General features: G+C 42.1%; 1 protein-coding gene and 1 pseudogene across 10 annotated transcripts in view; one reads left to right on the forward strand and one right to left on the reverse strand.

The window, feature by feature from the left end:
* HLCS (holocarboxylase synthetase) overlaps positions 1-14,390 on the reverse strand; it is a 179,753-nt gene that overhangs the window by 101,210 nt on the left and 64,153 nt on the right. The window lies entirely within an intron of this gene.
* Positions 9,150-12,796, forward strand: LOC120598809 (kinesin-like protein KIF22; annotated as a pseudogene).

Raw genomic sequence — 14,390 nt, forward strand, 5'->3', positions numbered from 1 at the left:
ATCATTATTATACTTTACAAGAGGTTGGTATAAAAGTACGTCTATAAAAATAGTACAGATTTGTGCAAGTTTAAACTTATAATCATGTAAATCAAAAGGCGGCTTTCATTTCCTTCAAATAATTCGGTTTCATCTTTAAACATCATCTTCACAACCACAGATTTTTAAATTGTTACTCATTTAAGTTACCAAGTAAAAAATAAATTAGTATTAGATGCTGACTGTAAAACAAAGCCAAGAACTTGAGTAGTTTTTTAAAAAGTCTTCTGCTCTAATGAATCTACTCAATAATAGATATTTCTCCAAAGAACCTTCATCCTAGCGTTTCATTTTTCTTTTTTGGGAAAGTGAGAGGGGTGGTCATCCTCCCTTGCCGTCGGAATTAAAATGCAAGAATCAGCCCACCCACCATTGTGGGCAAACGGGTCCTCTCAAACCCCAAGTGAAAACTGGTATGCCCGCTCAGTTTGGTGGGCAGTTTAACAAAGGCTGTTTAAACTAAAGACACCTCCCTGCCACCTGGGTCCTACAGGAGAGAAACATCGCTTGTGTGTGTCACAGGCATTGCAGCACCGACTCTAAGAGCAAATGGTGGGAACCAGCTAACCATCCACGATGAAGGAAATGGCCCAGTGATCGGTGGAATGTTCTTACTGCGGAATATTATGCAGCAGTTGAAAGGGATGAGCTAGGTTGATACGCCGTAACAGGGAAGTCGCCATGACGCATGGGTGAATGACAGATAATATAATGCAGTAGAGTAAGCACAGAGAGCAGTCCACCCAAATCCATTCTCCCCAACTCCCTGGCTGCACCAGGCAGGTCCTTGCCCCCTCCTTCCAGTTGGGCTGGCCAGGACCAGGCTCTTGCCCATGGAAGGTGACTGTGCACCACTCCAGCCTCGCTTGTCTAAGTGAAAATCCCGAGCTCTCGACTTCCACCCTTCTGCCCTTCCTGCTGAGTGAAACGGCAATGACTAGACTACCTAGGAAGCCACAGGTTAAGGACATGGCTGTCCAGTGACCTAGACTCCTTATCCTGGACTATCACATGAGACCTACATGCCTCTCTTTTAAAGCCAAAGTATTGCTGGGTCTCTTGCTATTTAGCAACTTCTATTCCAATACAGAAACATACACTAAAACACCTGTTATATAATTCTATATAAAAAGGTCCTTGAAGAAGAAAGATCAACCACCCGACGGTGATTGCAGAGGTAGGAATGAAGACTGGGAAGGGTGGGGACAAAGGAGAGAAACAAGATTGGGGTGAACATTAAAATTAGTTGTAATTTTTAATTTTATGAAAGGAAAAAAATGTTCATGCATTACCTGTATAACTGAAAGCTGATAATCTATAGGGTTTTATGATTTTGACTACCGATTCCACTACTCCTCTAAATGTCACATTGAGCTTGTATTTTGATTCTAATGCAATTCTACGAGGTCCTTCCACGAGGTAGAAAGAAAATGACAACCGAAATAAAAACTGGGAAGGAAAAAAAGGGATCGAGAGAACACTGTTTGCCTGCTTGCCACCCAGACCCTCCAAACGGGACAAAACAATAGTCTAGCACAGTGAGAGAACCCTGTCTCAAGGGGTCGTGGACAGTGCACCTCCGCTTCGGGTTCTCCAGACCTGGAGAGCACTGGGCTTGGCTGGCAGCGGGGGCGAAGCACCGCGGGTGCCCACCTCGGTCTCCCGACGGTGGCGAGTTTACAGCAGCCCTTCCTCACTCCGGGCTTCGGTTTCTTTCCGTGAAAACTCAAGAGACTGGATAGGCTGTGTCTGAGTTCGAACTCCCCAGAGTCAAGCCTCAGCTGGAATGTTCTAATGGAAAAATTACAACTTTTTTTTTTTTTAAATAATCTGAGACCATTTATTATGAAGAAGATATTTAATTTTACATGAGTTTCCTTCAGTGGTCTCTTGCTATGCCAGAAAAGAGATTTTCATTTTCAAATCTCATCTTTTCCTACAGACGACCCATGCGAACTGTACTGTGTGTCTTCAAAGCATCTTTTTCTTTTAAAAAAGCACTGTGAGAGTATAAGACGTGCTTAAGAAGTTTCATGATTCTCAGAGGAAAAAAAAAATTACCTTTGGATAATTCTCATCTTTACCAGATTCACTTAGTCCTATTAAATTCTCCACCCATAAGAAAGTTCCCTCTGAAGCCATATCCTTATTTTGTTAATCTGTCCCTTTATATTTGCTGACACCCCTAATGTTGGGTTTATATCAGCCGAGTTAAAACCTTGCTCTCAGAACTTCCACACTACCTCAGGGATGACATCTGACGTCCTTCCCACCCAGGATCATTTTATGAACAATCGGGGCACTTAATTTCTGGAGAGACCCTCGACCATTGCTTAGCAGTGTCCTAGGAGTGGGACAGGGCTGGGAACAGCAGAGAACCACTTCTCAAACAAAACCTGTGAACCCCAGCTATCGCACCCCCAAACTGCAAAGGATCTGAAGAGTAAAAGTCGTTGCCACAATTTAAAAATGAATTCCACGCCAAGGCGCGTGTTTTTCATCGAAGGGGCTTCAGACGTTGATCCTGAAAGGCTGACAGGGGCAAGATGTGGCTGCTTGTTTTTCGCCCCAGCACTGCGGCGAGAGCACAGCCAGGTCGCCACCCGCCTGCTCGCAAACCCGGCAGCTCCGCCGGCAGCTCCTCCGAGGACCACGTGTCTGGGCCACTGCGTCTCCCCAGCCACACTTCACCTTCTTATTACCACAGAGGGGCCTGGGGAGGAGTCGGAGAGAAGTATGTGCGAGTTCTCATCAGCGGGCCCCATACACTGTTCTTGACAGTTGCTCTCACAGTAATAAGCAATTAACTCATTATTTTGATTAGTTATTACAGTGATTTTTCACCTATATGAGCACATTTCTCCTCCCCATTTCCTAAAATATCTTCCCAGATAGTCATTCATTCATAATTTAAAAACTAGGTTATCAATAAAGAGAAAGCAGCCGCATCACTACCTATATCATCATTTCATTGGTTATTGGTAAATTTGTTAAATTTGGAGATATGAGGATTTTCAACTCGGTCTTCTTACCGGAGGTCACTGACAAGGAATCGTAGTGGAATGTGTCAATGGGAAGTCTTGGGGGTGGAGTGCTTCAGGAAAAAATATCGTATTAGAAAAACTATCTTAAAGACTAGTTAACAGGAAGAATGATCAATACAATGAGGAGGCAGAGCCATCAAAGCCTAAACTCCAAACTCTAAAAGAAGACAGCTAACTGCTCACAGGTCCACCATGACTGTTGCAAAGAACCTGGGCAGAAGGGTCTGAAAAACAGCACCTTAAGAGAAAGAGATTGTGGCGCCTGCCTCCTGCCCCAACCTCAGAGAGGCTCCTTTGAGCAATATGAAGTAAAATCACATCGGTTCCATCAGAATATACAGCAACAAAAATGCTTTAAATAATGAGAATGCTGCTAATTACATCTCTTCTTTTTAACAGGAAGCAGAACACTTTGCTGCAACCCTGGGCCTGTGCCCAGCAGGGAGCCTCCAGTCCACACACACTTGTAAAGGCCCCGACAGCAGGCTGGACGATATGAGGTGTGAGAAATGAAAACTTTACGTGCAGACAAATTTAGATTTTTAAAATATTTTCACTAGGGGCATAAATAAAGAGCAATTAGGCCGCTGGGATTTCAGAAAACGAGAATACAGACTGTGATTTTTGTTTTAAATTTTAGTACTCAGAATACCCAATACCTAAGGAGTAAATAATCCAGCAAGTCACCAAAAGTAACACTTCAGTTTGAACTTAATACTTTTCATATACTTCACGCTGTTCTGTTCAGGGAGGGAGAGAAAATTGTGCACTTCAGTAAAAGAAAGACCATCCCTTTATGATGTAGCCTTCACATCCATATACGACCAGGCCTACCAAAAGACGACAGAAATCCAATTTTTGTAAATTTAAATTTATTTTAAATGTACTATCATACTTATTTTTTAAGATCTTCCACAGCTGATTACTTATAAAAATACTAACACATTAATTATAGCAAGGGTGAATTTGAGAGTGAAATTACCCATCACCTAAATTCTAACATTAATATTCTATTGTATTTGCTTCAGTACATATCTACCAATCCATCAATCGATCTGCTTATTGCTTTATGCACTTCAACATAAAGTACAGTATTCTCTCCCTTAATACTGAAGCCTGAATATCATTTAACTAGAGTTCAATATTTTAGTATTTATGTAAAATTTACCTGTGGTGTTATCCTAAGAGCTCCAGATTTTGACAAATGTATTCACTTGTGTTACCAAAACCCCTATCAAAAATAAATAACATTATCACTCAGAAGGTTCATCATGGCCCTTTCCTGGACCTCCACCCCTACCCCCAGAGATGATCATTCTGATTTCCTCCCACCGTAGTCAGATATGCCTGTTCCAAAACTTCATAAAATGGAACCATACAGTATGCACTATTTTGTGGAAAGCTTTTTTCACTCTGCGTAAAGTTGTGGACGTTTGTACAAGTTGTTGGAGGTTTCAGTAAGTTCATTCCTTTTTATTGCTCAGCTGTGTCCGAGGTATGAATCGCTACATGTATCTATTCACCTGTTGATGGACACCTGGGTCGTTTCCAGATTTTGGCTATTGCAAATAAAGCTGCTATCAACAATGAGGTACGAGTCCTTGTAGAGACACATATTTTCATTTATTTTGGGTAAATAATTCTGAGTAGGATTGATGGGTTGGAAGGGAGGTACATGTTTACTTTTATAAGAAAATGCCACACTAGTTTTTTCAAAATGGTTGTACCGTTTTATATTCTCACCAACGACGATGTTTGGGGACTGTAGTTGTTCCCCATCCTCACTAATATTTGGTGGGGTCAGGCTTCTTCTTTTCAGCTAATCTAGTAGGTGTGCAGTAGTATTTCGTTGTAGTTTTAATCTGTATTCTCCTGAAGACGGTAACTGTTAAGGACCTTTCTGTGTGCTTGTTTGGTTGCTAGCACTCTTATTTTATGAAGTGTTGGTCATATGTTTTAATTGGGCTATTTGTCATTTTACTACTGAGTTGTAGAAGTTCTTGATATATCATAGATACCAGTTTTTGTCAGTATACATTTTGCGAACATTCTCTCCCAGTGTGTGGCTTGTCTATTCATTTTTTAAATTGGTATCTTTTGATATGCAGAATAATTTAATTTTTAGGAAGTCTAAAAATTTATCAATTTTTTCTTTTACAGTTATTGCTTTCTGTATCCTGTTTATGAAAACTTTGCCTACTCCCAAGTCATGAAGATACCCTATTTTCCATTAGAAGCATTATAATTTTAGCTTTTATAGTTAGGTCTACGATCCATCTCAAATCAGTTTTAGCATGAGTTGAGGTAGGGGTGAAGATTCATTTATGTTCCTATATGGAGCATATACCTAGTTATTCCAGGGCCATTTCTTGACTTTCCTTTCTCCACTAGAATGCTGTAACACCTGTCTCAAAAATCGAATGGCCAACTGAAGGCAGGTCTATTTCTAGATATTCTGTTCCACTGATCGATTTTTTGTTCATATCAATCCCAGACAGCTTTGATTATCACAGTACTTGAGCAAGTCTTAAAGTTGAGTAATACGACTTTTCCAACTTTGTTCTTGTTCAAAATTATTTCTCTACTGTAAGACTCTTCCATTTTTATGTAAATTCGAAGTAACTTTCAGAATAAGCTTATATGTTTCTACTAAAACTCTTGCTGTGGTTTTAACTGAACTTAAATTGAACCCAGAAGTCAATTTAAAGCAAACAGAAATCTTATTATCGAGTCTTCTGATCCACAATCACAGTATCTCAATTTATTTAGATATTCTTTAATTTCAAAATATTTTCTAATTTCTCATGTTAGGTAAATACACATCTATAATAATTATATCTTCTCAATGGGCTGAACTTTTTATCATTATGAAATAACCCCTCTTTACCTTTTGCAATTCTTTGTCTTGAAGTCTACTGTATTGGATGTTAAAGTCACTGCAGCCTTCTTAAGCTTATTGTTTGCATGATAAATCCTTTTACTTTTAACCTATCTGTGTCTTTATAACTAAAATGTGTCTTAAAGAGAACATATACTCAGGTCTTGTTTTGTGTACATATATACATACCCATTCTGACATTCTCTGCCTTTTAACTACAATGCTTAGTCCATTATCATTTACTGTAATTATTAGTAAGGCAAAATCTGGTCTATTCTGTTCATTTTTGTTTTTTTCTTTCTATTTTTTGTTTCTCAGTTCCTTTTTTCTGTCTTCTTTTGGACTATTTGGATATTTTAGTTCATCTATTGGCTTTTTAACTACATCTCTTTGCCTTATGTTTTTAGTGATTAGAGATTAACATACATATGCTTAGTTTATACATCAACTGAGTTTATATTATACCATTTCACATCAGATATTGAAATATTGTGCTCATATAGGTCAATCTACCGCCTCTCCACTGTCCTTTATGCTAGTTGTCATATGTATTACATCAACAAACACAGGATTATGCAAGACAATGTTATAATTTTTGCTTTCAACAGTCATATATTTTAAGGAAATAAAGTGGGAGAAAGTATTTTAACTTTCAGATATTTGTCGTTTCATTCCTTCCTAAAAATTCAAGTTTCCATCTGGTGTATTTATTTCTCATCACCTTTTGGAATACCCTTTGGCATTTCTTCCCAGAAGATCTGCAGTATGACAACTTGTCTTAGTGTTCTTTTATCTGAAAATGTATTTTACCTTCGTTGTTGAAGCATATTTTTGCTGGGTATAGAATTCTGGGCTGACAAGTTTGGTTTTTTTTTTCCTTTGAGCCTTTTAAAAATGTTGTTCACTCTCTTCTAGCTTCCATAGTTTATGATGAGAAAGCCGTGGCCCTTCAATCCGTAGTTTCTCTGTATGTAAAGTGTTGTTTTCCTCTGGTTACTTTCAATATTGTCCCCTTATCTTTGGTCTTTAACAGTCTGACTATGGATGTGCCAAGGTCTATTTTCATTATATTTATTTGTTAGGGGCTTGCTAAAGTTCTTGAACCTATCAATGTATGTCTTTCTCCAAGTTGGGGGATGTTTTAGCCATTAATTCCTCAAATAGTTTTTTTCTGACCCATTCGCTCTTCTTCTTCTTCTGAGAGTCCAATTATACACATACTAGACATTTTGATATCAACCCACAGGTTCTGGAGCCTCGATTTATTTTTTCGATCATCTTCTCTCTTCTCCAAACTGAATAACTATTGTTGATCTATTTTCAAGTTTACAGAACTTGAGAACATGGGGAAATATAATTAAATTTATTATGGCTCATCTCTGAAAGATTACTGTGAACTAGACAAGCTAAAGGAAATACGCCATTCTAATTTTCAAAGGAAATTGTACTACCTAAAGATGTCCTATCCCAGCTGAAATTCAAGGAAATAAGAAAAGTACTACTAATGAGCACCATACAGTACAGGAACTATACTGGTACTTTCTTATACACTTTTATATTTAATCCAGATCATGACCCATTAATACAGGTACTAACTGTCCATATTTTGCAGACAATAGTACAGAAGAACAAACAAGTTATGTAACTTGTCCTGCTAGTAAACTCAAGAACTAGGACTTTAACTTAGGATTCCCATTATAGTTCTTTCCAGCACATACCTTATTTAAAACTTAAGAATGAGATGTGTCAGCTAACCTGACTTCCTTTTGTAACAAGATTAATATAAGAAAACATTGGAAGTACGGAGGATATAGTGTATTAGGATTTCAGCAAAGCATCTGTTGAAGATAGTATAGCATTAGGGGCTAAAGAAGGCTCTTGAGACAACAAATCTTTCTAATGCTGCTTCTACCACTAACGCTTTATGTGGCTCTGGTCAAGCTATTTTAACTGTCTAAGCGATAGCTCCCTCGTCTCTTAAAACGGGAACTATAAAGGTACCTATCTCACGGGGTTTCGGTAAAGACTGAATGGGAAAAATACACATAACGCACAGTACCTGCCACGTAGTAAACGCCGAATTAGTGTTAACTATTAGGATTAAGGCATGACATCTCTCTGGACAAAAGATGAAATAATGTGAGGTAATTGTGCAATAGTGATTAAAATAATATGAAATATTATAAATAATGACAAATATTATTAGCTTCATCCTGTTCTATCAAGGTCTGCTTGTTTTATAATTTTCCAATTATCTTCTAGAAAAAATATTGTAATGGGGTCACTAAAGAATTATACAGAACTGCTATCTCAAAAAAATATATATACTTAGTATTGATAATTGGTACTGGATATTGGAAATTACAAGATTGCATTCACAGGAAATTGCTTAAATAAGTTATGGTCAAACTACATGCGCCTAATAAAAGAAGTGTTTTTAGAAAATCATTTGAAGTGCTCGTTTTGTTGCGGAAAAGATCCAAAATCAGACCGGCGAGAAACCAAGCAGCATTCAGAGAGATGGAGAACTCAGGTTTATTATGCCGGCTGACCTAGAAGAGCTAGTGCTCTGGGCCCGGAGCTCAGTTGCAACATTCCTTACATAGACCATTTTGGCATGGTCTGATTGGGTAATTTGAACTCAGGCCGTTACAAAGCAGCGGGAGTTGCTATGGGCTACCAGCAGTTACAAAGTGCTACAAAGCTCAGGGATTGCTAGGGGGGCACAAAGAGTTACATTTGTTGCTTAGACAGAACAAGCAAAGGGAAGGTGAGTCTTTAGTCCATTTCAAGAACAGCCCATGCAGCCAGCATAGTTACAGAAGCAGAACAGAGAGCTGATTAGCCTTTTTTAAATGAAAATTCCTCTTCAGTTTCATATATAATACAATCAGAAGTTTACATATGTTGTACAGGAGGAAAAAAGACTAGAAGGAAATACACCAAAAGATTAACATGATCTTTTATAAGTGGTAGGGTTATAGTTTTCATTTCCTTTTTATTCATTGCTACATTTCCAAGTTTCCTATAACTGACAAGAATCTTCCTAAAATTGAAAGCTATTTTGAGAAAAATAAATTTGAGTAGTTTTATATGCCCCAACTGGCTTTACATCAAGCCTTTTGGTCCTTCGGACCTAAAGTTCTGACCTCGAATATGGGGATGTGAAAAAATGTTTATTACTAGAGATGCTCAGAGATTATGGAGGTAAAGGAGGTAAATATCCATCTTAACTAATTAACTGATCTTAACTATCATTTGGGAGTAAGTTAAATTTCCTCTATTGGGATCCATGCCCAGATTTCTTTTTTGGAATGGAACAGGTGACAAGGACCTATCCAGGGGAGAGGGTGCTCTCCGAACATAATTGTAATGAGCTACCTCGAGTTACAAGAGCTCAATAAATATTTGTCAGCTGAACGAAGTTGCTCACCACCTGGGTGCCCGGACACACCCACACAGTGCAGAGGACATCTGGGCACTAGGGGGCGACTGGCCTTGTAGGCACCTCGCATATTTCAGAGGCTATGAGACTTCTGGTATGTGCTGTTTATCTGATTTGGGGTTTAGCAGATGTGAAATCCTTCATTCTATCCCAATTATGAAAACATTGTGCTGGAAATTTTGGGTCCGCTGCATGACAATTTTGCAGACACCACATTAAAAAAAAAAAAGTGAAATCATAATGGTGCTCTATCTCCACTGGTCTCGGGCGAAACCTCCAAGAAGGCCTCTGATGACTGTGAACAGGTGGGAGGCCCTTATACTTTACATAAAAAGAACAGAAGGGGAGGCAAAGTCAAAAACTACAAAAACAAAAACAGATTCTTGTAAGACAAGCTCCGCATCGGAATCCTGGTTGGCAAGCTTCTCCTACTGTGTTACCCCACAGATACCACAGAATGTAACAAATCAAACTACATTTCATTTTGTTTAAGTTGAGAAAAAAGAAGGTGCCATAGGATATTTTCAGAAGTAGGAAGGATACTGAAAGGTTACAAATAAAAACTCCAGGAAAGCAGGGAGAAAGCTATAACTTGCATAAATCCTCGACCTCAAACTCTCCACCAATGACCAAGCCAACACAACCAGACTCGCATTCACTCCACCGAGAATTCTACGCTCCCTCGGTTAACGAGCCCAGCAAGCTTCACTGCAACCCCAAGAACTAAAATGCTGGCCAAGACCTCATGCAAGATATTACATACCGGCCCGAACTCCCAACCCCCGCCTCCCCGGCATACAAGCTGCCTCTTCTCGCAATTCCTCTTCACCCTCCCCCTCTTCTCTTCACCGTCCCAGGACACTCAGGGTTCTAGGAATGAGGGCGTTCCCCACGGCGGCTGAGTCTACTCCAAGGTATCACCCTCTACTGGATTCTGAGTATTTGAGGTGGAAGCTCTTCCTGCAGAGATTGTTCCTCTCACATATCATTCATCTCTCCTGGGAGACATCTGAATAACCACCTGGATCATGACCCCTCCCCCAAGACAACAGCTGCTTATTAGCGTAACAGAAGCATGGGGCCCGCACAGGTGTCCCTGGGTTCCAGAAGGAACCAGTTACTCGGCCCTCATTACTGTTAGTCTGGAGAAGTCACAGAACTCTGAACAGTGCTGAGTTTTATAAATAATGTGCATACAGCTTTCAAATGACACCTAACAACCAAGAAACATGTCGTATTCCATTTTGATTGCACAAGAGGTAGAAAGAACCTACCCCGGAACAGATAAACTTAAATCCCCATTGCTTTAAATCCTCTTGGAACAAGGGAAGGTATAAAAAAGAAATAGTCCCGGAATGGAGCAGGGGGCTCGGTGCGGCTGAGGCGAGGCGAGACGGTGGCTGCTCCCTCAGGAGCTGGTCGTTGTCGGCTACATGGGAGCTGGCCGGCGGCCACCTCCAGCTAGAGCGAGGGCGGCTGCGCGACCGAGGCCATGTGTAGACGAAACAGCCGGAGCAAACGAGACCCTCTGTGTACGGGGCCTGGACAGCTGTTCTCTAGAGATCGCCAACTGCAGGAACCACCAGGAGACTCTCAAATACCAGTGTGATGCCTCCTATGGGGAGAGGAGCTCTCGGCAGGACATCTACGCAGGATTAGTACGGCCTATCTTAAGGCACTTGCTGGAAGGGCAGAATGCCAGCCTGCTTGCCGCCCATGGGCCCACAGGGGCAGGGAAGACGCACACAATGCTGGGCAGCTCAGAGCAACCTGGAGTGATTCCCCAGGCTCTCGTGGACCTCCTACGGCTCACAAGGGAGGAGGGCGCTGAGGGTCGGCCACGGATCCTCTCCGTCACTACATCTTACTTAGAGATCTACCAGGAAAAGCATTAGACCTCTTGGACCCTGCTCCAGGAGACCTGGTGAGCGGAGGAGACTGTGGAGGAAACATCCCGATTCCAGGCCTCACACACAAGCCAATCCCTAGCCTTGCTGATTTTGAGCGGCACGTCCTCCCAGCCAGTCGAAAGCGGACTGTAGGAGCGACCCGGCCCGACCAGCGTTCCTTTTGCAGTCACGCGGCGCTTTCGGTTAAGGTGGATCAGCGGGAACGTCTGGCCCCATTTCGCCAGCGGGAAGGGAAACTCTACCTGATTGATTTGGCTGGCTCGGGCGGGGGACAACAGACACATGAGCGACAAGGGCCTGCGGCTGAAGGAGAGGAGAACAGAGCCAGCAACACCTCCCTCTTTGTGCCGGGCAAGGTGGTGGATGCGCAGAACGAGGGCCTGCTCACCTGTCACAGGACTCTCCGCGCGGCTCAGTCCACAGCATCCTCATTGCCAACACTGCCCCCGAGAGATGCTTCTACCTAGACACAGTCCCTGCACTCGACTTTGCTGCCAGGTGCAAGGAGGTGATCTCACTTCTACCAGTGAGAGCCTACAGCTTCATGTCTTGGCACCTGTTAAACTGTCTCAGAAAGGACAGCTAGGTCCTTCAGAGGCAAAGAAAACTCGAGGCCCTGAGGAAGAGGAGATTGGGAATCCTGAGCCCCCCGCACTTCTAGCTTCTGCCTCCCAGAAATTCAGCCCCCTACAGAAGCTAAGTAGCATGGACCCGGCCATGCTGGAGCGCCTCCTGAGCTTGGACCATTTGCTGGGCTCCCGGGGAACCCGGGGGATCCCTCTGCTGAGCACCCCAAGACAAGAGTGGATGGTGCTCATGAAGACAGTGGAGGAAAAGGGTTGGAAGACTGAAAGGCTTAAGATAAAGCAAAAAGAACTGGAAGCCAAGGTGCTGGCCCGGGAAGCTGTGGACCCGAAGGAGAACTGCTCTCCCACGATGCTCCGACCCTTTGCCCGCCGCATAGTCATGGTCGCTAAGCCCCTCGAGAAGGCTGTGGAGATGCCCCTACAACTAATACAGGAGCAGGCAGCATCCCCAAATGCCGACATCCATCCCCTGAAGAAAAGCTGCAAGAGAAAGCTGGAGTGCCCGGATGGCTCGGAGCCGTTGGAGAAGGCTGAGGACTGTTGTGAGCTACGGATCAGCCCAGAGCTACTGGTCTGTGGGTGTCAGAAAATATTCGATCTGCTTCAGCCTGGTATCTGCGCAGCCTGCAGCGCATTGGCCAAAACAAGGCCCAGCTCATTGTGGGCTGGAGGAAGCTCCACGGCCCCTCCAGCCCGGTGGAAGACCTGGAACGTGTGAAAGTCACGTCAGGGAAACAGCTGGCCTGATTCCCGAAGGCGAACATCCCGGGTCTCGCCGCTGTGGGTCAGTGCTGTGGCCCTTCCCGACTACCGCTTCTCTATTTTTTTTTTTTGTCCTACATTTAGTATAAATACAGTTTCAACTTCATTGAAAAAAAAAGAAAAGAAAAGAAAAGAAAAAAAAGAAAGAGTCCAGCCAATCAGTCAGCCCGCCATTAAGATATAACTGTCCCCAGTCAGAGCAGCCAGAGTGTCTTAGTTGGAAGGACGTCGGTCACCCCTGGCCAGTGGTCTCGACGCCCACGCCCTGCGGAACCTGGGCTCTGAGAAGGCCTCCAGCCCCATTTTTACAGCGGGTGCTTCATTTGAAAAGGGGCTTTATTGCTTTAAATAATTAAGCCACAGGTCTAGTTCAACCCTCTTGTTCTACAGATGAGGACACAGGCCCAGCGAGGGTGGATGAGTCGCCCAACATCACACAGCTGGTATGTCAGAAAGACACAGATCAAGTTATAGCCTAAGCTTCCAGGGTCATCAACACCGCCACTCCACTGTGCAGTTTCATTTTTAGGTAAATTCTATTCCCACAGATTATCCAATTTTAAACTGCAAAAACTGTATGAGCACCCAGGTGACCTCCAAAATCCAAGGGCAGCAAAAGACACAGGTACAGATCTCTCCACGATTCCTTCGGCTGGTCTCCTCGCCCCTTCCCACATCCCAGGAAAATGCTTCTCTTCCAGGCAATGACTTCATCATTTTCCTGCTCGCTAATTTGAATACTCTTGTGGGAGAACCAGACAAAGAATGAAAATGATGAATGACTCGACTCCTTGTGCAATGCAGGAAAAATGTGGCGTTTGGGATCTCAGAGTGACGGAATACCCCTCATGCAGAAACAGAACACGCTTCTCTCCAAAACAAAAAGCAGAAACTAGGGTATTTCAGAGCTCTGAGTGTGTTTGGCCAAAAGGTAGGTGTGTAAAAGATCTTAAAGGGGCAGATGAAAGCAAATCAGCCCTCACCTCCAAAGCAGGTAAGTGTTTTATTTAAAAGAAAAACAGAAGTTCTTCTGAGTGAGTCCCAAAGCAGTCAGGGGAGAAATGGAAATGGGGGAAGGGAAGCTGAGTATGGCGAAGGGAAAATATCTGCTCGATCATCCAACGCATATAAAGATTTGTACCTAATGCTTTTTTTTTTTGTTACCCAGAGCTCAGTATCTACCCTCACCACTTGTCTATGTATACAGGTGAGTGATCATACTTGAATCATCATGAACACTAAATTCTAAGAATATTTAACCTTTTTCCACTTAGAAATTAATGCTCATTCATAAACCCAAATGGATTTTTGTGCATTTAGAGAAGTGCTTTTTAATTGAAATGCATTTGCTATATAACACTGCATAAATTTAAAGTGTAGATGTTATTTTGATACATTTACATATTATAATAAAATTACCATTGTAGTAATCATTGGCACCTCAATCACATTACATAATTATCATTTCTTTTTGGTGGTTAGATTGTCCCTTAACAAGTCTGATGATTCCAATACGATACTGTTGTCCATATTCACTATACTGGGTATTAGAGCTCCAGGACCTAATTTTAGGTATAGCCCATTCTATTAAGCTTTGCTTAATTACGCTTTACAGATACTGCGTTTTCATTAACATTGAGGCAAGACCCTCCGGCAGCAAAAAGATTACATTGTTTTATTGGACATAATGCAATTGCACTTAATAGACTCGAGTTTAGTGTAAAC

The sequence above is a fragment of the Pteropus medius genome, unplaced genomic scaffold, assembly GCF_902729225.1.
Source record: "Pteropus medius unplaced genomic scaffold, Ma_sr-lr_union100, whole genome shotgun sequence".
NCBI lineage: Eukaryota > Metazoa > Chordata > Mammalia > Chiroptera > Pteropodidae > Pteropus > Pteropus medius.